The sequence below is a fragment of the Squalius cephalus genome (genome assembly GCF_949319135.1).
Source record: "Squalius cephalus genome assembly, chromosome: 4".
Taxonomy (NCBI): Eukaryota; Metazoa; Chordata; class Actinopteri; order Cypriniformes; family Leuciscidae; genus Squalius; species Squalius cephalus.
This window is the reverse complement of record NC_137125.1, coordinates 26,993,651-27,014,730: the sequence shown is the minus strand read 5'-3', so window position 1 is coordinate 27,014,730 and position 21,080 is coordinate 26,993,651. Positions and strand designations below refer to the sequence as shown.

General features: G+C 39.1%; 1 protein-coding gene across 1 annotated transcript in view; it reads left to right on the top strand.

The window, feature by feature from the left end:
• The window catches only part of LOC307157471 (uncharacterized protein), a 191,593-nt gene that overhangs the window by 65,885 nt on the left and 104,628 nt on the right, over positions 1-21,080 (top strand). The gene's annotated exons all lie outside the window — the stretch shown is intronic.

Here is a 21,080-nt window from a genome sequence, read left to right as displayed (position 1 = left end):
TCTGCACACTGGATATTGGATGTTTATTGGATTGGATGTTCAAACAATACAAGGGTGGGTGAATAAGTACCAAATTTATATTTTTGGATGAAATATGTGATGGCTTCTTAAGTAAAAATAACTAATTTCCCAATCACAGAAGCCCAGTCATTCTCATCAGTGTTGGGGGTAACGAGTTACAAAGTAACGGATTACAGTAACGATATTACTTTTTTAGGTAACGAAGTAAAGTAACGCATTACACTAAAAATATCGGTAACTACATTACTTTACTAGAGTATAGGAACGCACTTTCCTGCGTTACCCAAGCCGTGTTTGCCTGCGTGTAAAGCTCTGATCTGTTTAAGTGGTGCGTGCATGCCTGTGTGTGTGTGTGTGTGCTTCCCTGGGCACCGTTGTCATAGAGATCTGAGTGACGTAGCTGCTGGTGCGAAGGGGAGCGGGAAATGGAGACGGAGACAGGGGGTTTCGGCCAGTGGCGATATTCACATTACTTTCAGTTTATTGCTCGAAAGGACAACAATATTTGCGTGAAATACACTCTATGCCTAGGCAGCAAGTACTGGCCATCGGGACTACAGGGAGATTCCCAGTGGGCTGACGTGCCTTTTGGGCCAACATCTCATACTTTTTTTCTTTTTCTGTTTTTTGTCTTAACGGACCATAAAACTCATACATCGGCGGCCCATTCGTTTTGCTTAATTGGCGGCGCTGGGTTAAGTGCGTGCCGGTGTAATGCATTAGTTAAAAAAAGTCTGCGTCAGTTTTGTTTTCCTGATAAGTTAGCTGACCGGCCCATGAAACACCTTGTCCCATTGGATCTTTTCTTGATTGACACTGGGCTGGTCCAATCACATCTTTAAACACCTCCCCCTTTGGGCTTTGAGCGAGCGTGCAGTGTGTCAGTGTTTATCTGTCAAAATAGTCTGAGAGATGGAGAAGAAACGCAAGGAATGTGCAGAGAAATAGCGTGAAAAATAGACACAGGCCCTTCAAGCAGACACTGTAAAATGTGTCAAAATGTTTTCTGCAGCAGCAGGACCTTGATCAGCTCCTGTGGCTGATGATGAGGATAGAGAGGAGGATAAGGACAGAGATGAGAAAGTGTAGAGCCTGTGGTAAGCAGAACTAACAGTTACTTTCAAAACACTTAGGCTATGTCATGAGTGTAGGAACCCATTACCCAGTAACGCATTATTTCCACATCTGCATAGTTGACGATTACCGTAATTTACTATAAATTTAATGAGACGCGTTTGTAAACCATGTTTTCCGCCAAAATAAAAGCTTGATGCAGTTTCCGTCAAAATAAAAGATCATGTGCTTATCTCTTTCAAGTATTGAAATTAGTACAAAACTAATTATGAAAGTTTCCTTTATTTTTCAGTGCATTTGTTTTACAATATATGTCTATTAGTCTGCTATTATTATTATGGCCAAAATGCCAGGGCCGATTTTTTTTTTTTTGTCCCAGTCCAGCCCTGATTATGTGTCTACCACCGCGGACATTTGTCCTTTATCCAGTTGTTTGTGGATTTTACAGTGAGGCATATTTCTTTGTGCAGACATGGATATTGTTCTTTCATATGGTTTTACATGCCATTTTGTACAGGCTACATTTATAAACACTATGTGGACAGGCTAAGTGATGATAGGGCTATGATGTTTGTCCATGTATCTACACGGTAAATTAAGAAACGGGAAAGTAAAGTAATTAGTAGTGAAGTTACTTTTCAAATGCAGTAACTAGTAAAGTAATCTCATTACAATGTACAGAAGTAACTAGTAACTAATTACTTTTTTTGAGTAACTACCCCAACACTGATTCTCATATTGGTGAAACAAAACCGCAAAGCCTGGTAGGCTGCTCCAACCTGTCATGTGGAAAGATGTGAAATTGTCCTAAACTTTTTTCTTTAATGTTTATATAACATTACAGCATATGAGGGTATTAACCTTTTAAAATAGCTTTTTTCCCCTCATCCTCCTGGATTGCATAAGGATGGCAATCAAGAAAACTTCACGGAAGATGTCCTCATGATTCTTGTCCATGGAAACGGAGAGCCAGTGGTGTCCATTCTGCTTGAAGGAAGCAAGGTCCTAACTAAATGTGGAAATACTGAGAAAGCTTGTGCTCTCCTGATGGGACTGATACATGCCTTAAATCTTCAGTATCCCTCAAAGCTGAAGTACACTTTTGAGGTTTTCCAGAAATTGTTTCTGGATCTTGATCGTCTGAAGCTCTCTCCTAAAAGTACGGTCTTTGAAAAACAAGCTGCTTGCTTGAAATATTTCCATGGATGTTCATAGGCATTTATCTGCCTTGTTGACTCTTGTTCCAAAATGTTCATTGTGTGCAACCTTTACATTTATATTTATATTTGTATTTGTTGTTAACATAACAGATGTGCATGCAACTGAGTTGATAATGGTTGCCATCATTTGATAAAACTGTTTTGTACAAATGTTTTTACATTTACAAATTGCAGGATTTGTATTTCAGGTTTTTTGTTAGCTTAAAAGGCTTTCTAAATGCACTTGGGCAAGGACTTTCTGAGTTTCCTAAGGGTGGGGGGTGGGGGCTTGGTTAGCAGGTTTTATTTGTAACAGCAGTTTGTTAGTCATGTTTTGATACTGAAATTTAGAATTAACTTGACTTAATTTACATGTTTTGTTCTGTGGATGTTCATAGGCATTTATCTGCTTTGTTGACTCACTCATTTTGTGACTGCAGAACTGTACCCTTGGAAAAAACCTGTTCTACGATGCATAGAACTGCTAATTTTAGAGTTCTAATGTGCATTTAATGTATCATTGAAAGTAAAGGTTTAAGCAGCTTGAGCAACGATAAACATCCAAAGTGTTTAACATCCAAATATTAAGCATTATAGGTTTCTGTAGATGCTTGTTATTTCTTAATAAATTACTCTTAAAGCTGCAGTCCGTAACTTTTTTGGGTTAAAAATGATCCAAAATAAATTTGAGCAAGTACATAACCAGCCAGTGTTCAAAACTATCTGCTTGCCTTAGGTCGATTCAAAACGGTAAGCTTGTAATAATGTTTTTAATTCCAGTGGTCCTGGTGGATTTTCACGGGAAATTCAAGCATTTCTTTGCGTCATTACGTCACATCTATACACAAAGAAGATGTCCCTGTTATGAGGATACAGGATGAACCCAATCGCAGACAGTTTGCAGGACACACAGGATTTATTGATGACAGAAAACAGAAAACAAAACCCACAAGGGGGCAAAACAAGACAGGGAAGACTATATTAGACTGACTAGACTTAGACTCAAACAAGAAACTAGACAATAGACTAACAGTTAAGACAGGATCAAACTCTTCACAAGACTTTCAACAGGTTACTCACGGTAGGTTTCACATAATAAATGGCAATGAACTGGCACAGGACAGCAAACACAAGGGGATTAAATAGGGAGAAACTATTGATAACAACAGGTGACACAGATTAATTAATAATGACTAAACAAGGGTAACAAGGGGGCGGGGTTACGTGACGAGACAACGCAAGCACACAGCCCAAACAAATGGCCATGTGCTTACACATAAAACATGGGTCTGTCATGATCCTGCCTCAAGACCAGGGAAAATTAAAGACTAGATGGCAGGATCATGACAGTCCCGGCTAGTAAGCTATATTGCGTGTGAGGATGTTGGAGGTGGAGATTTAGCCTATAGCCTTTTCTTACAGCACTTGATATAATTAACTTATCAATTTGATTTGATGGCGGATCCAGAAAGGTTCAAACGACAATCACCAGTGACAACTATTGTATTTGTGTTTATAGGACCCTCTTGAAAATGAGATGTTGCATCACAAGAGGCTATTCTATAATAAATAAATTAAAAAAACTGGAGATTCACCTGTTGTAAAATACAAAAGACTTCGGATTGGCTACAGAAAAAAAGAGACTGCAGCTGGCCCATGCGAAAACAAGGATAAATATCGGAAGGGCTTTTGAAAGGTAAGAATTTGATTATATTCCAGTTTTAAATATGCATCTGATTACAGATACACATGTTTGTATTTCAAAGAGAACCAGTTCTAAAAAACAATAATTTGTTGGTATGACAATTAGAAATTAGACTGCACAGAAAAGGAAACTGAACTACAGGTAGCCCTAATACACATTAAATGTAGTCACGCAATGCTGATGTTGTTATTTGAGAACAAAGTATAATTTGCACAGTTTGACGTGATATGATACAGCGATCATTAGATTTAATCAGCGCGATTTACTGCAATGCTTTTTTTCCCTTAGTTGGTCAGAACAAAAGTGGATGTTACTTACTTGTTCAGATGACATTTTCTGGTGAATCTGTGATTGCGAATGACAGCATCCACACCGGCGCGGTGACTGACAGTCGCACATTCTCCTCAAAACATTGGATTCATCCACGCTGTGCCATGCCGAGGTACAACCCACGTAAAGTTGATAATTACGCGAATAACTGCAATTGCAGATTTCGAACAGAGATGGCGACAAAGAGGAAAAACTATGGACTGCAGCTTTAACTGCACATTGTCACAGTATTATTTTGTCACATTATAAAAGTAACATTTAATTTAATTTAAAATAATTACCAGTACTGCATAAAACAAGTAAAATGTATTTAAAATAGCAAATGGTTTTACTTAATTATATTAATTACATCAGATTTGTAAGTAAAAATTACTCAATATAATTGAACAGGCCAAGTTATATTTACTTATTCACTTAGTTAATTTTACTCGGCTTAGTTAAGTAGATTAACTTAATTTCCATAAATGTAAAATTTACTTGAAAAATGTGCAAAAACTATGTTATTTTTGTATTTCTTGGTGTGTGGAGATAAACAGATTAAAATGATGTATATGTTAATATTGTTTGTTGCCCATTAGCTTTTATTGCATTATTATTATTATTGTTGTTTATTTTACATGTTCGAAATAAAGCCATTCATTCATTCATTCAAAATGGAAGTTTTTGAAAACAGTCTCCGAGTAAACAACAAAAAAATGAACCTCTGAAGACAATGAAGTCATGCGCATTACGTGTTCAGTCTATAGTGTTTCATCGCCATCTAATGGCCTGGCAGCAGAATACAACATTTTTAGTTGTTTTCGCGGATCTGTGTGAATGGGAATCGTTTTGACAATGGTGTCGTCTGTACGCAGAAAACTCAAAGGAAAAACTTCTCCATTTTAGGCATATCGTTGTCATGTAAACGTACCCTTAACCGCACCTTTCTTGTTATTTAATTATATACAAGTGACTTTACTCTGCCTTGGATAACAGAGAGGACAAGAGATGCTTATTGGTGGAATGTTGTGAGGAAAACGGAGAGGTACCCAATACAAGCTTGCACTATCAGCACTCTGCCCGTTTTATGGGCCACAGGTGGTTTCAACATTCAGTGTAATGTCCAACATCATGCAAGCTAAATCTGCCAACCTCAGTGTAAAGACATAAATCAAATGAAGCAGAAAAATACAACCTGGAGGCTATGCAGGTGTCAGCCATTCAGTACTACTCCAGGAACACCAAGGAGAGTTCAGTATGTCTAGCTTTGCAGAAATGTAAAAATCTCAAACCAAAGGTACAGAGGTCTCCTCAGAGAGGGAGAGAAAAAAAAGCAGAACAAGCAGCATTTTGTGGCATTCCTTCCTTGTTTTTTGTCATTGACTGATCACATGCCTGCTTAACACTTCAGTACACTGGGATAGCAATCTAATTACCTTCCTCATAATACAAAAAAGACGTTGTTTAAAGGTTCTATTTAGAACCACATCTTCCTGAAAACACCCTTTTTTCTTTAGGGTTTTTTATTCCGACTTTCTTACTTTAGTTCTAATAAACATAATTGCTTTAATGATTGACACTGTTTCTTTGAAGTCACATGTGCATTTCTGGTTAGTCAGATGTCACATGTTAAAACCACATCATCTGCAAAGAACTGATACTCAATTACACCAAAACACACACACATAGATGGTGATAAAATAGGAACTTTTTATCTATGTTTATGTATTTATTCATTTTCAATAACCAATAATAATTATTATTATTTTTATTTTTTTAAAAAAAAGCTAACTTTTTTTTTTTTTCAAACATTCTGTTTGCAATGTGAATGTAAAAATTTACAGTTTTCTTAATGTCAGTTGAACGTTGTTTTAAGGTTAGTATGATGTTCCTGAAACATTCTTCTAACAATTTTTATTAAATTCTGAATGGAAAAATGCACATAAAAAACATATGTGCTCAATTGAGGCAGATACATTTCTTTTTTAATCCAATAAGAAGACATACGAATAAAAAATGATGGAAACACATTCAACAAATAAACCCCGCGATGGCGACGACAAAGAACTCGTGACTTTGCCTCAACAGATCATGTGTTTGGATAACTGGACTAACCAACAGACCAATCACATCGCACAGCATCTCAAATGTTATTTTAATAATTTTGAAATGCCTGAGCCAAAGTCTGTAATCAAAATGATTTTTCTATCCTGCTTCCGTTACAAATCTGCAGGGACCAACTCCTTTTAACCTCTCGACGATGCTCAATGGCTTCTTTAGTTTAGCAAACAAATCGCTCGAGTGGGTGTAAATACCACTCACTTTCATGTTTTTTTTTTGCACAACCTGAGAAAATCGCTCGATGCCATTGCTGCTTCTGCAAACCGCTGATCAATTCTGCAAACTGCTGATCAATGCTACAAACCAACACGTTTGTTGACACGTTTCCTGCCTGGAGTTTTTACGTCGCTCTGCAAAGTACGTCACCCGGATCGTTGGTCTGATTGGTTGAAGGACTATCCAATTGTGTACAGAGTCATTTGAACTATGCCCGTTGATCACACCTCTTGTGCAGTAGAAAATACAGAGCAGATTCCCCAGACTAATGTTCAATCTTAAAAGATTGTGCTTGGTCTGGTGATAGCCAGACTACAGAAAGATTCGAAAGAGAGCTCAATTCAGTACTTGCGCTGGAGTCTGAGAGGCGGCTTTCTGTGTGTGCACAGAAAACTGGACTGAATTGAGCTCTTTTGCGTCAATACGCTTTTTCAGATTTATCCATATATCTGCACTTCACTTTCTCCCAGACATTATTGAATGTTTTATGTGACATGTGACATGCAGCAAGTGTTTGTCAATTTATGTCTTATCAATTTACAGGATGATAAGCATGTTACAATAAAAAATGTGTGTATCTACCAAGCAGGACATCAGTTCTACCAGAAAGACTCGGGAGAGTAAATACTGTGACAATTATACATTTATTAACAGCCCAGCAAGCAATAAAGTTATTTGGCGTAGGCCCCATCCGTAGCTCGCAATCTGAGGGTCCGGACTCTGCATATCCTGCCTGAAGACAAAGGCAGGGGCGCAGCCGACCCCCTGTGAGGTATGGGAAGGGACCATCCTGGTGGTGGTGGTGGGGAGGATGGAGGGAAGGATCCGTCTTGGAGGTGGTGGGGAGGATGGAGGTGAATGGAAGAGTCAGCATCTGCGAACTCAAACGTGTGTAAGTACCAATCTTTTATACCACGAGTATTATAATGTGATTACTTATGCTAAAGCTTTCATTTCTGACTGGATCTCTTCCCAAATCTTCCCTCCATAACAATTTTGTCACGGTTTTACTCGGTGACAAAAATGTCAATAGATTTTCATCAGTTTTTGTCATTCAGAACTAGTTTTTATTTAGTTATCTTTGTCACGATCTCCAGCTGGAGTTCCCTCATTGTTCACTAGAGGGCACAACACCACAGACTATTGTCATTTCCTCATAGACAACAGGTGTGTTCGACATTGGCTGTGGCTGGATGTGACCGATCGTGACCGTGTTGCTGAAAATGGAGACGTGAAGTCGGACAATTTCTGCTTCCCATAGTGACGCTTGTGCTTTGTTTGCATACTTTACCACAGCTGAAGTGAAATAAATGCAATATTTTTCAAATACACAGACATTTTCATTCAATACTTTATATACTGCTTAATACAGCATCTGTTTGTAAAAGAATAAAGTTCAACCAGAGCTGCACAAAGTCAAACAAGCCTTACATCTTATAACCCATTGCCCGGTGTCATGATTCTGCCTTCATGTCCCAGATCTTCTCTTGTCTTGAGGCAGGATCATGACAGACTCATGTTTTATGTGTAAGCACATGGCCATTTGTTTGGGCTGTGTGCTTGCGTTGTCTTGTCACCTTACCCCGCCACCTTGTTATCTCATCTTGTAATTATTATATCATCGCTTTCACCTGTGTTCCTGATTAGTTTGCTCCCTATTTAATCCCCTCATGTTTTCTGTCCTGTGTCGGTACATTGTCAAACATTGCATGTTAAACTCGGTGACAGTCCTGTGAGTACTTCGTCTGAATCCTGTTAATGAGAATTGTGAGTTTGTGTTGCTGTTTGTTTTCTGTCAAGTCATCGTCAAGTCAGTATCTAGTCTTCGTTTATTATTTTGTCTTAGTCAAGGTGAACTCTCCTCCAGTCCTGTTTTGCCCCCTCATGGGTTTTGTTTTCTGTTTTGTGTTGTAATAAACCTTGAGTGTCTGCATATCGTCTGCGTTTGGGTTCTCTCCTTCAACCACATGACAGAATGTACCGACCAAAGAAGAACCCAGCAGACTGTATGTCTTCTCCCGCTAAACCACAGCCGACTGACCAAGAACGATGGTGGCAGTTGGCCATTGCCGACAGTAGAAATGGAAGACTTCTGTTCCCTCCCCAGGGTGAGTTGTCCCTGAAGAGGTATGCCCAAGTCGTGGAAGAGAAAAGATTCTTCCTGCCTGAGGTCCTGGTTTCTCGCTATTTCATCGCTGGTCTCAATTCTCCTCCTCCTCTGTCTGAACGAGAGGAGCTGACTCTTCGCCCATTTCGAGCAATGGTGGATTGCTTATCTCGGAGAGAGTCAAAGGACCCCACAAGGTTTTCATCTGCCATGCTTCCAGTGGTCCCTGAGGGTCGAGTCCTAGCTGTCGTCACTCTAGGGGATCAGGCTCTCTCCGTTTCTTCTCCCGAGGTTTCATCCACACCCGCTGATCTCCGTGGCAAACGAGGGAGATGGATTTCATGGGATTCTCCTTCTGAATCATCCTCGACAGAGTCAACGCTGCCTGAGACTGCCCTTCCAGCACCAGTTACGGTCCCCGCGGAGCTTCTCCAACCGGCCACTAGTCCAGCTATGACTTCCGCACTGCGACCTAGGAGAAAGAAAAGGAGGAAGGGAGCCTTCCGTCCTTCATCTTTGGCTGTCCCAGAGGCCGCTACTGCAAGCGCTCTCCCAGAGGCCGCTACTGCAAGCGCTGTCCCAGAGGCCGCTACTGCAAGCGCTGTCCCAGAGGCCGCTACTGCAAGCGCTGTCCCAGAGGCCGCTACTGCAAGCGCTGTCCCAGAGGCCGCTACTGCAAGCGCTGTCCCAGAGGCCGCTACTGCAAGCGCTGTCCCAGAGGCCGCTACTGCAAGCGCTGTCCCAGAGGCCGCTACTGCAAGCGCTGTCCCAGAGGCCGCTACTGCAAGCGCTGTCCCAGAGGCCGCTACAGCAAGCGCTGTCCCAGAATCCGCTGCAGAAGGGGCCGATCCTGGATCTGCTGAGAGAGTTGCGGCCGATCTAGCCGCTAAAGAAGTTCTGAACCTGTACCACAATCATCCGCTTCATCCCCTGATTTGTCTCCCGTGTTGTCGCCCCCTGTTGTCCCTGTCAAGACTCCTGTCAAGTCGCCGTGTGTTTTCCCTATCACCCCTGTCGTTGCCCAGCCCCGGACTGTTTTCACCAAGACTTTACCTCGTGTTTCTTCATCTAAACTTGCCCATAATCCTTGTCCAAAGCCCTCGTCCCGTCAACCCAAGCCCCCCATCTCACCTATCCCCTCTGGATTTCCCCCCATGGACTCAATGTTTCCTCCTCCTCCCCTTCCTTGTTTGTTGTTTTTATTGTCCATCCCAACCCTGTTATAGTTTATTCGTGTCTGCCTTTGTTAGTTTTTGTCATGTATTGTTGGTTTGTGTCTATGTCACGGTCGGTCTTGTCCTGTGTTTAATCTGGAAGCCGCTCCTTAAGGAGGGGGTTCTGTCATGATTCTGCCTTCATGTCCCAGATCTTCTCTTGTCTTGAGGCAGGATCATGACAGACTCATGTTTTATGTGTAAGCACATGGCCATTTGTTTGGGCTGTGTGCTTGCGTTGTCTTGTCACCTTACCCCGCCCCCTTGTTATCTCATCAATTATTATATCATCGCTTTCACCTGTGTTCCTGATTAGTTTGCTCCCTATTTAATCCCCTCATGTTTTCTGTCCTGTGTCGGTACATTGTCAAACATTGCGTGTTAAACTCTGTGACAGTCCTGTGAGTACTTCGTCTGAATCCTGTTAATGAGAATTGTGAGTTTGTGTTGCTGTTTGTTTCCTGTCAAGTCAGTATCTAGTCTTCGTTTATTATTTTGTCTTAGTCAAGGTGAACTCTCCTCCAGTCCTGTTTTGCCCCCTCGTGGGTTTTGTTTTCTGTTTTGTGTTGTAATAAACCTTGAGTGTCTGCATATCGTCTGCGTTTGGGTTCTCTCCTTCAACCACAAGACAGCCCGGACTCATTATCCCTGATTACTTTCACCTGTGTGTCATTACTCCTGATAATTCTGTCTTTATATACCTGGTTTATTCAGTCATTCTCTGTGAAGTCTTGTCTAGTGTCATACTGCAATTCTGAGCACTTTCCTGTTCTTTGGTTTTGACCTGTTTTCCTGTCTTTTGGATTTACCCTGTTCGCCTGTCTCTCATGGATTTCCCTGTTTGCCTGTGCCCTGTTATTGTTCGGAGTGTTTACCCAGTGTTTATGACCTTTTGCCTGTTTTTGATTACGATTCTGGATTACCCTTTCAATAAATTTTGGATCCTCAACCTTCGTGTCTCAGAAACAGTACTTGATAATCTTCTTGTTTTTGTCAGTGAAAAAATTGTTAAATTATTCGCCACTGATTTAGCGCCGCTTTGGACCGATTGTTTAAATGCATTCGCTTACTGGATCACTAGACTGAAAACGTTCCTAGAGTTTAGTGGCTTAAAATGATATGATCGCAAACAGAGAAGCGAAATTGTGTTAAGGGGTTAGAATAGAAATTTCTGCCTACCAGGGTTACAGATGCTTACAACCAGAGGTGGGTAGTAACGAAGTACATTTACTTCGTTACATTTACTTGAGTACTTTTTTAGAAAAATTGTACTTTTAAGAGTAGATTTGAATGTGGGTACTTTTTACTTTTACTCGAGTACATTTCTAATGAAAAAACTGTACTTTTACTTCGTTACATTGGGCGACATTCCTCTCGTTATTATTGCAATATGTGTTGTTAAATGCGTAGTTTATTCCAAGCGCGCTGTATCTTTTTTCTGGACTTGAGCGATGCTCAATTCACAAATGAATGACTCTTTTGAGTCGATTCTGTTCAAAGACTTGATCAAACAAGTTGGCAGATCTGTCTAAATCGGTTCGCGAATCAGTTTGAATGATCTGTTCAGTTCCTGCACGCACTGAATCGTCTGAAGCGATTTCAATTCACACTGGACTCGGAGTCGTAACAGGAAGATTTAAGCACATCAAGAGCGTTAGATGAAGTGGCAGTGGACCTACAGTGCAGTCAAGTGAGAGCAAATCTTCAAATGCATCATATTTTTGCCAGCGATGAAGATCTTTATTAGTTGAACTTGAACATCTTCGTAAGCTGTCTGTGAATGAATGATTCCACAGGAGTCAGGACGATATATTCGATTTCATTTCACTCAGGTAATACATTTTACAACCAAACAGATTATTACGCCACGATACTAGAAAGTATGACATTACCCGTTTTTTGGACATATACATTAATTTACATTAAATAAAGCTACCATTGTTCACAGTTTATGAACACCCGCCATCCCGCAGTATTGTGTGTATCGTTGCACAGTGGCTTGCGAACTCGACTTGAAAACGAATGCCTTTGCCTGCCGTAGACAGTTAACCAGTTTAAACATGCTTGCAAAAATATACATTTGATTATATTTTGGAGAACAGTCAGAAGAAGATCCGTCAATGTACTTTTATTTGTTTTGTTTTTTGTGTGTTCAGATGTTCAGTCATGAGCGCGAGCACATGTGAAGAGTTTTTAACTCTTCTCTGTCAATACCTTTGAATGCAACACTCTGCAGATTCACTTTATTTCGACATTGTCTAATAATCCAAATGTAGTTGTATAAGTTACTATTATACAAACCAGAGGACAGGCAATGATTTTCGAGCTATACAGATGGCAGAAATAATGCTTACGTCTCTCTTCTGTTTTTGTTGCAAAGATAGCTGATAATAATAGTCATTTAAATAAACAATCTAAATAATATCATTTTATATATATGACGACTTCAGAGGCAAAAGCCTCTAAGTACCATCTGAAATTTTCTTCTAAAAGAGCATTTTTATCAAGCTTGTATGTTTGTTCACACTTAAATGGCAATGAAAAGTAGCCTACCTATTAATTGTCATTAAAGTGAAATTACTGAACTTAAATATACGAGCTTGATACAAATGATTGTTTTAGAAGAAAATTTCAGATGGCACTCAGAGGCTTTTGCATCATGAAGTCTTCATACATACATATATATATATATATATATATATATATATATATATATATATAGGCCTATATGATCCGAAGTAACTAGTTACTCACTACTTGAGTAGTTTTTTCATTGGATACTTTTTTACTCTTACTCAAGTAACTATTAAGATTATTACTTTTACTTTTACTTTGAGTAAATATTTCTATAAGTACTTGTACTTTTACTTGAGTACAGTTTTTGGATACTCTACCCACCTCTGCTTACAACCAACGTGACTATACAATAGGTAGTCAACCAGAATACCTATTACCGCATTTTTTCGCATTTCAAAGTCATTTGCGAAATGACCGCCAGTTGGCGCAAAGGGACATTTTGCAAAACAGCAGCAATTGCTGCATTTTGAAACGTAAGTGGGGCTAATGTCAATTAACAGTAAGGATGAAATACTACATCTATGGTAATTTCCAAATAAGCCTACAACAAACATGAAAAATCTAAACAAGAACTATTGACATTTGCTGTACAATAATGAAACAAATAAAGATTTGGTGGAGTTGAAACTGCATGTTACAAAGTAATAATTTTATTATTAAATAAAGAAAATTTGGTTAATGTTTAAACAAATGATCATATACAACTTATAGTATACATAGTTCACTGTTCGTACAAATAAAAGTTTATATGTATACTATTATATATCTCTTATAACACAGCACAAGGTCTTTTTTTCATTATTTCAACAAGAATGAGACTGATTGAATATGTAAAAAAAAAAAAAAAAAAAAAACGAAACAATAGAACAAACTTCTAAAAATAATACAACTTTTTTAAAATAGCCTATTAGGCTACAACAGAATTGGTTAAATTTAACAAAAGCAAACCGTTACATTATAAATGCAGAGAGATTTGTCTAGTTATTTACAGGCCTCCAAAATACTCTCCAGCCTTTGCTGAGGACTTTACAGAACTGTTATCAACAATTACCTCAGAGTTTGACTGTTTTGCCATTGCTGGGGATTTTAACATTCACATAGATATTGCAGAAAACAATATGGCAAAAGAAATCAAAACTGTTTTAAAAACTTTTGATTTGACTCAGCATGTACATGGACCCACACACAATCATGGACACACTCTAGATTTACTTATCAGTAAGAGTCTAAACATTTCATCGATTGTTATTAAGGATGTAGCGCTGTCTGATCATTTCTGTATTTTCTTTGATATATTGATCTCTCCTGCCATTGAAGCTAGATCTGTGTCTGTCAAGAAGAGATGCTTAAATGAGAACACTAGTGGGTAACACTTTAGAATACTGTTCCTTCATTAATGAATAACGTACTCGGTTAGTATCGTAACCTCGGTTCTCTCTAGAAGAGGGAACGAGTACTGCGGTTTTGTAAAAACGCTACGGGAAAAACTATTTTTTCACGAAATACTGAAGCAAAAAATTATCCTTAATTTTCCATATACAGATGGTGGACAACCAGAATGCCTATTACCGCCGCGCCAATAAACCAGCCGCATTTCAAAGTCGTTCCCGAAATGACCGCCAGGTGGCGCAAAGGGACATTGTGCAAAACAGCAGCAATTGCCGTATTTTAAAATGTAAGTGGGTTAAATATAAAACCCTAAGCCTAATAGGCATATTTTTCATATATATAAATAGGCCTATTAGGCTACAACAGAATAGAACCAAAGATAGAATCAATTTTAGAACTGAAAAAATAGAATCAAAAGTTAAAAATAGAGACGATATTAGGAGCAATGACGCTGAATATTTTTACTATTCTATTGAGGAATTAGATAAACGAAGAGCTCTCGTGAGCGATACAATTGCATAGTAATTTATAGTGATTTCAAAAGCAGTCCTTAAAAAAAAAAATACATGGAGTAGTGTGGCATAATTTTTGAGAGATTACGCGGAACGCGTTTTAGTTAAGATCCTGGTTTCAATGCCCTTAATGTATATAGGCTACTGCTTTAAAAAATGTCACAACGCGTTTTGAGATTGTTTTGAATTAAACATTGAAGTTTAAAATGTAGTGCTTTGGCACACCAGGCCGAGTGGCGTTACGCATTGTTCAAAAATGAGGTTTTATTCTGGCATGTTGAATTGGCGTTAGAATTTTTTTTTAGATTTATTAGATTTAGATTTTAGATTTCGTTAGATTTATTTTTCTCATAACAGCTAAAATAACTTAATATATGCCTTGTATATATATACCTACTCAATATAGGCAATAGGCATATAATAGCCTATATAATAAATTAGCAAAACTTGGCCACTAAATATTTAATTTTCAATTATTTTAATTATCACAATTAAAGTTTTAATTTTATTAAATTGAACAAGCGCAACAATCAGCATTTAATCAAATATTCTAAAAGATGTATTATTAATAATAATGTTATTTCAACATAATATTTCGTTTTTTCGACATAATATGTGTGCGTGCAACAAGCAAGATGTGCATTTGTAAATCCGGTGATGCGTGCTTGATTTTTATCAATAAACTAGTGTTTTCTGACAGTGTCGGCTGCAAAGATGAAGTTGACGATCGCCATATTTGTAGTGAACGCACCTAGAGAGAAATGCACATAAAGACATCATCAGAGAGTAGCCTTTTTCTTTTCGTTTTGAATTATTTCGTTTGAAGACATTTCAAGCTTTGTGTATTTGATGTATTTATCATGTCTGTGTGAGGCATACGCTGAGTTTCGTTAAGTTAGGAGGATGAGATGCGCTCCAGCTGACGTGCAATGCAAGTGACCGCGCGGGCGCCTCCATGATTAGTGTCTGTTATATTTGCTTCTCTTACTTATTAAATCCAGGAAATTGGTTGATGAAAAATTGATTAAAATTAAGATACAATTTATAGAAAACGAAATTCACTTTAAAGAAAGGTTTTCTACTAAACAAAACTTAATGAAGTGGTCAAAATCATGTCTGACCCACTCCATATCATCTCTCGATATAATGCATCCTATCTTACTCGTGCTGTTCACTTTTCATATTCAACATAGATGGAAAAAAATAACATTATAATATTTTAACAAATATGATACTAAATGAGATTATTTAATGGCTACAACAGTATAGTAGGCCTATAGACTCTATTTGTACAAATTGCTGCACATTAATTTAATTTAATGAAACCTTGTAACGAATTCACACTGTAGGGTAGACTGTGTACAGTTGAGACACCTTAAATAACTTGCGTTCCAGCAAGCACAAGTTGTGATTTTTGCTGTGCACTTGCATATTAGTGTCAGCTGGGAAGAAAATATGGACCAGACCTCTTGGAACTTTAATTGAATACATAGCGTTGGTAAAGCATACTGAAATTACATCCCTACAAATTTATTAGGCCCTACTGAAAATAAATGTATCGAATTTAAGCAAAGTAGCCTAAATGTTAAGACTGTAAGCCCTTTGCTTTTTTACGTAGCCTATAAAGGACTCTTATAGCCGACTTTGTGTTAATTTAATTTGTAGAGGATTTTTTTAACTCAAACATTAACACTGAAATAAATTAAACAAAATTATTGTAAATTTTTTGGCACACCACGACGAGTGGCGCTATGCATTGTTCTAAAGCCAGGTTTTATTCTGGCATGTTGAATTAGTGTTCGACAAACGCGGCAGCGCATTCATTTGAATGAAGAGCGCTTCTCACTCGTGTGAGCGAACACACACTGGAACGTTAGGCAATGTCGCAACGAGTGAATCGTGGCCGAGTGGTTGAACTTACGTTACGATCATTTAGATGACACGGGTTCGAATCCCGAACTAACTTGGACTATTGATATTTTTATATTAGCCTATTAACCCCTTGCTCATCACCCCCAATTTTGGCAAGTGCTGCATACATGAAATGCCCAAAATAAAAAGGTTACTGCTCATAAGTAATTCTGAATAGAAACATAACACACATACATTTAGAAAGCCAACCCTTGAGAGTTTATAGTTCAAGACTCAAAATTAACCAGACTGTTATTAATATTGAGATATATAAGCTCAAACATATTTTGAACTAAAATAATCTGGGATCACCAGTGATCCCTGTCAGGTAAGGGGAATGCATTTTATAGTCTATTGTTGATGCAGAGAGATTTGTCTAGTTCTAAAACATAGTTTTTTTGCTTATAGCCTATTTACAAAATAAAATCACCATGCATTTCCATTTTACACTAAGGAACAAATATTATACAATGACTTTACTTCTGTAGCCTATAATAATTCCAATAGTAATTTCAAAAGCAGTTCTTTAAAAAAAATAAATAAATAAATAAATAAATAAATAAATATATATATATATATATATATATATATATATATATATATATATGTATGTGTGTGTGTGTGTATGTATGTGACGTTTAAACGACAAACAATAAAATCAGAACCAGTATTCTGTTGCGTTCATGGTTCCAGTGGCAGTAATGCATCCACGGCTTTTCAAAATGTCACAAAGCGTTTTGAGATTGTTTTGAATGAAATATTGAAGTTTATAATTAAGTGTTTTGGCACACCACGACGAGTGGCAAACTCTTTGTTTTGTTTTGCAAACTCAGCTAGCCTGTGGGGGGTTTGGAGAAGGCAATAGTTGCTTTATCGTGGGGGTGCAGGACAGAGGTGTTAATGTTCCGTCTTTCTTATGGAGAGTGTCGGAGCCAGCCTGATGAGCAGGCAAATGCAAAATTCTTTTAAGGATTAATCTCAAAATCTCCAAAAGTCCATAGCCTATGTACAGTAGGCCCTATATCTTATTAAATTATATATTGTAGTTTTATTGATTGTATTTAAAGGTTTTCCACACACAATTTCAATTTAGCAGATACAGAGCTCTTTAATTCGCGACCCACCTCATTTTATTGTAAGGTGAATTCAGCAAGGCATGTTGTATCTTTGAAGGAACAAAAGCTATTTGTTACAGTTTTTTCTTTCGTGATTTGTGTGGATGACACACAGCGACATATACAGTATTATCAGCTGTATGGTGTTTTTTTACGCTGAAATGCTTAATTTCGAGAAAGACCCGGCGCGCGCAGTGAGGGAGACCAAACTTACTAAAAAAATATCCAGCGCGAGAGAGGCAAAGAAAAACGCCTGTTCTTAATTTATGTTGCTTTGAACTTTTTTCGTTTTGTACCGTTTTAATTTTTTAATTTAGCTGCAATTTCTTTGACAATGTTGCAAGAATAAGATTCTGTGTTTCTTATTTTGCATCACAAAGGGAATAAACTCTATCGATGGAACCCTGTTTAAATAAATAAACTGTCCCGACACTTTATTCATACCTTGAAATGTGCGATGGGTTTTTAAACTTAATTAATTTTCTTTTTCTTTTACATTTTCATTGTTTATTTTTTAATTGAAAGCAATACTGTATTGAAAGTATTTTTCTGATTTGTTCGATCTGTTTTGAAAAATGTCTTCCGTTGCTATGGCCGGGTATCACTGTCAGTCATCTCAATCTCATGAATGATTCTCACACACACACACAAAATAATTTAGCAGATTAAAGACGAGCTTCATCATCTTCATTTTCTGGTGCAATCGGCTGACAGTCTTCCTTCATCAGATGTGTCGTCTTTGCAGCGGCTCAACTGGAATGTAGCAAATTTATGTTGTAATGTACAATTGATAATTAAACAAGATGATTGACTTTAATAAACAGATGCATATTTAAGCATCAAGAACGGAAAAACATAAACACTGTCGGCTACACTGAGATTCGATCTCAGATCGTTTGAAGCTCCGAGATGCTATTGTTAATGCATTGACCACAGAGCTATAGTCTGTATAGCCTAGGTCTACTATTTTCTCTGCTTTGTTTGTTTATATTTTTACATATTCAATCAGTCTCATTTTTGTTCAAATAATGAAAAAAAGTGTTTGGTTTTTTTTACAAGATCTTGCGCCGTTTTTTTTTTTTTTTTTTTAATAAACAGATAGGAAACTTACCTTTTAAAATGCCGCAGTTGCTGCTGTTTTGCCCTGTCACTTGCGCCACCCGGTATAGCCTAGTCATTTCGCGAACGACTTTGAAATTCGACTGGTTTATTTTTGCTGCGGCAGTAATAGGCATTGTGGTTGATTATTTATTAAAGAATTCAATTGATAATCATAACAACATGTAAGCCTATTTAATTCTGAATATAACAAAGAATGCTTAAACCGACTAACATCGGTTAGTAACTGCAAGTCCTGAAAATGTTTTAATTTTACGGTAAATTATTTTAATTTATTTCACTGTTATGTTTCAGTTAATAAATCTACAAACACATTCAAATAACACGAAGTAAATGACAAGTAACCTATTGACATAGCCTTTCTAAATTATAGAAAAACTGGGCACACAATGTTAACGTGTGTCTACTTTGTTTAAATTTAATGAATTTGAATTCGTTTAACCACAATATTTATCTTGAATTTATTTGTGACCTCAGCTCAGATTACTGCCGCGGCAGATTACGTCATAAAGATAATAAACTGACACTTTTAAAAGTCTGTGATTACAGCGCCACTCAGCGGTAAAAGGCAGCAAATACACATCCCAATTTTGCCGCCGCGGGAACGGCGGCGGTAAAAGTCTCATTCTGGTTGTCCACCATCTGTATGTAAAGCGCGTTGCAGCAGTACACAGCTATGGCGAGACAGCTTGCTCGCTCATTGGCTGTTCTGCGGCAACTGCATAAGCCTATCGAGCGAGGCCTGAAGTGACGTCAGGCCAATGAGGGCGCTTCGCGCCCTCCTTGCCACTTCCCGCCGAGACGGGTGTGGCTAACCTCTATAAAAGGAGCTCGAAAAGGCTGATTCACTTGATTTTCATCGCCGAAGCGAACCAGAGTGAACCGTACGCACGGCAGAGAACGCAGTACTCGTTCCCTCTTCTAGAGAGAACCGAGGTTACGATAGTAACCGAGTACGTTCTCTTACGAGAGTCCTCTCGTACTGCGTTTTTGTAAAAACGCTACGGGAACCCCTTGTAAAACGCCGTGCGTGCTGGGATAAAACACCGATCACTGGAAGCTAACCCAGGTATACAGTGCATAATCACCAGATAGACTCACAGAGAGTCTGGGAATAAAGGGGGGGGGGACCTTAATTCCCTATATTGTAGTGTCCGCAGACGCAAAACATGACCTCATAGAGAGAGTCTAGAGACAAAAGGGGATCCCTCCGTCCTTATATGGCCGCCTCCGCAGACGCGAATATGACATCACATAGACAGGGTGGGGAACCTGAACTAATGTGGGAAATGTGGGTCTTACACAATTCTGCCCATAAAACAGTCGGTAGCGCGCTGCGCATGCGATTTCAGTGTTCTAGTTAGACAGCTGATTCGACTACACCGATAGTAGCTTAGACTGCAAGGCGGGAACCTCTAGGTTGTAAAACCTAATAAATGTAGGCGGCGAGGCCCAGCCTGCCGCCATACATATGTCCTGTAAGGAAATCCCGCTAGACCAAGCCCACGAAGAGGCGACGCCTCTCGTGGAGTGCGCTCTAACGCCCAACGGGCACTGGAGGCCCTTGACAGTGTAAGCCAGCGCTATGGCGTCAACTATCCATCTGGATAGGCTCTGTTTCGAAACAGCCATTCCCTTGGAACGTCCACTGAACGAGACAAAGAGCTGCTCAGTCTGTCTGAAGACAGCAGAGCGGGACACGTAAGCTCTTAAACCCCTAATGGGGCAAAGAAAACTTGAGTCCCCTTCCTCACTTGATCCCGGCAGGGCAGACAGGGAGATAACCTGAGCCCGAAACGGCGTGTTGAGGGATTTTGGCACATAACCATGCCTAGGTTTGAGTATGACTTTAGAGTCATTAGGTCCAAACTCTAAGCACGCTGGGCTCACGGAGAGCGCGTGCAGGTCGCCTATGCGCTTCACCGAAGCGAGAGCCATCAAAAACACTGTTTTAAAGACAAATGTTTGAGGCTAATAGATTGGATAGGCTCGAAAGGGGCACCTTTCATGACCGCCAAAACCGTAGAAAGGTCCCACATAGGGACTGAAGGAGGTCTGGGAGGATTCAGCCTCCTAGCTCCCCTGAGGAAGCGGATGACTAAATCGTTCCTTCCTAGTGACTGACCTAGCGTTGTTCCAGAGAACGCTGCAATAGCCGCCACATAAACTTTGAGCGTGGAAGGGGATCTGCCCTTATCCAACAGCTCCTGTAGGAAGGAGAGAACCTCCGTCACCTCACAATCGAGGGGTGATAGGCCCCGAGCTGTACACCAGCCGGAGAAAAAACCGACCACTTCGAGGCATAAAGCCGCCTAGTCGACGGTGCTCTAGCCTGAGTGATGGTATTCATCACTCCCTCTGCGAGATCAACGGATATCCGTTGAGCGCCCACACATGAAGGGACCACAACTCCGGGTGTGGGTGCCAAATCGAGCCCCCGGCCTGCGAGAGGAGATCTTTCCTCAATGGCACTGGCCATGGAGCGATGTCT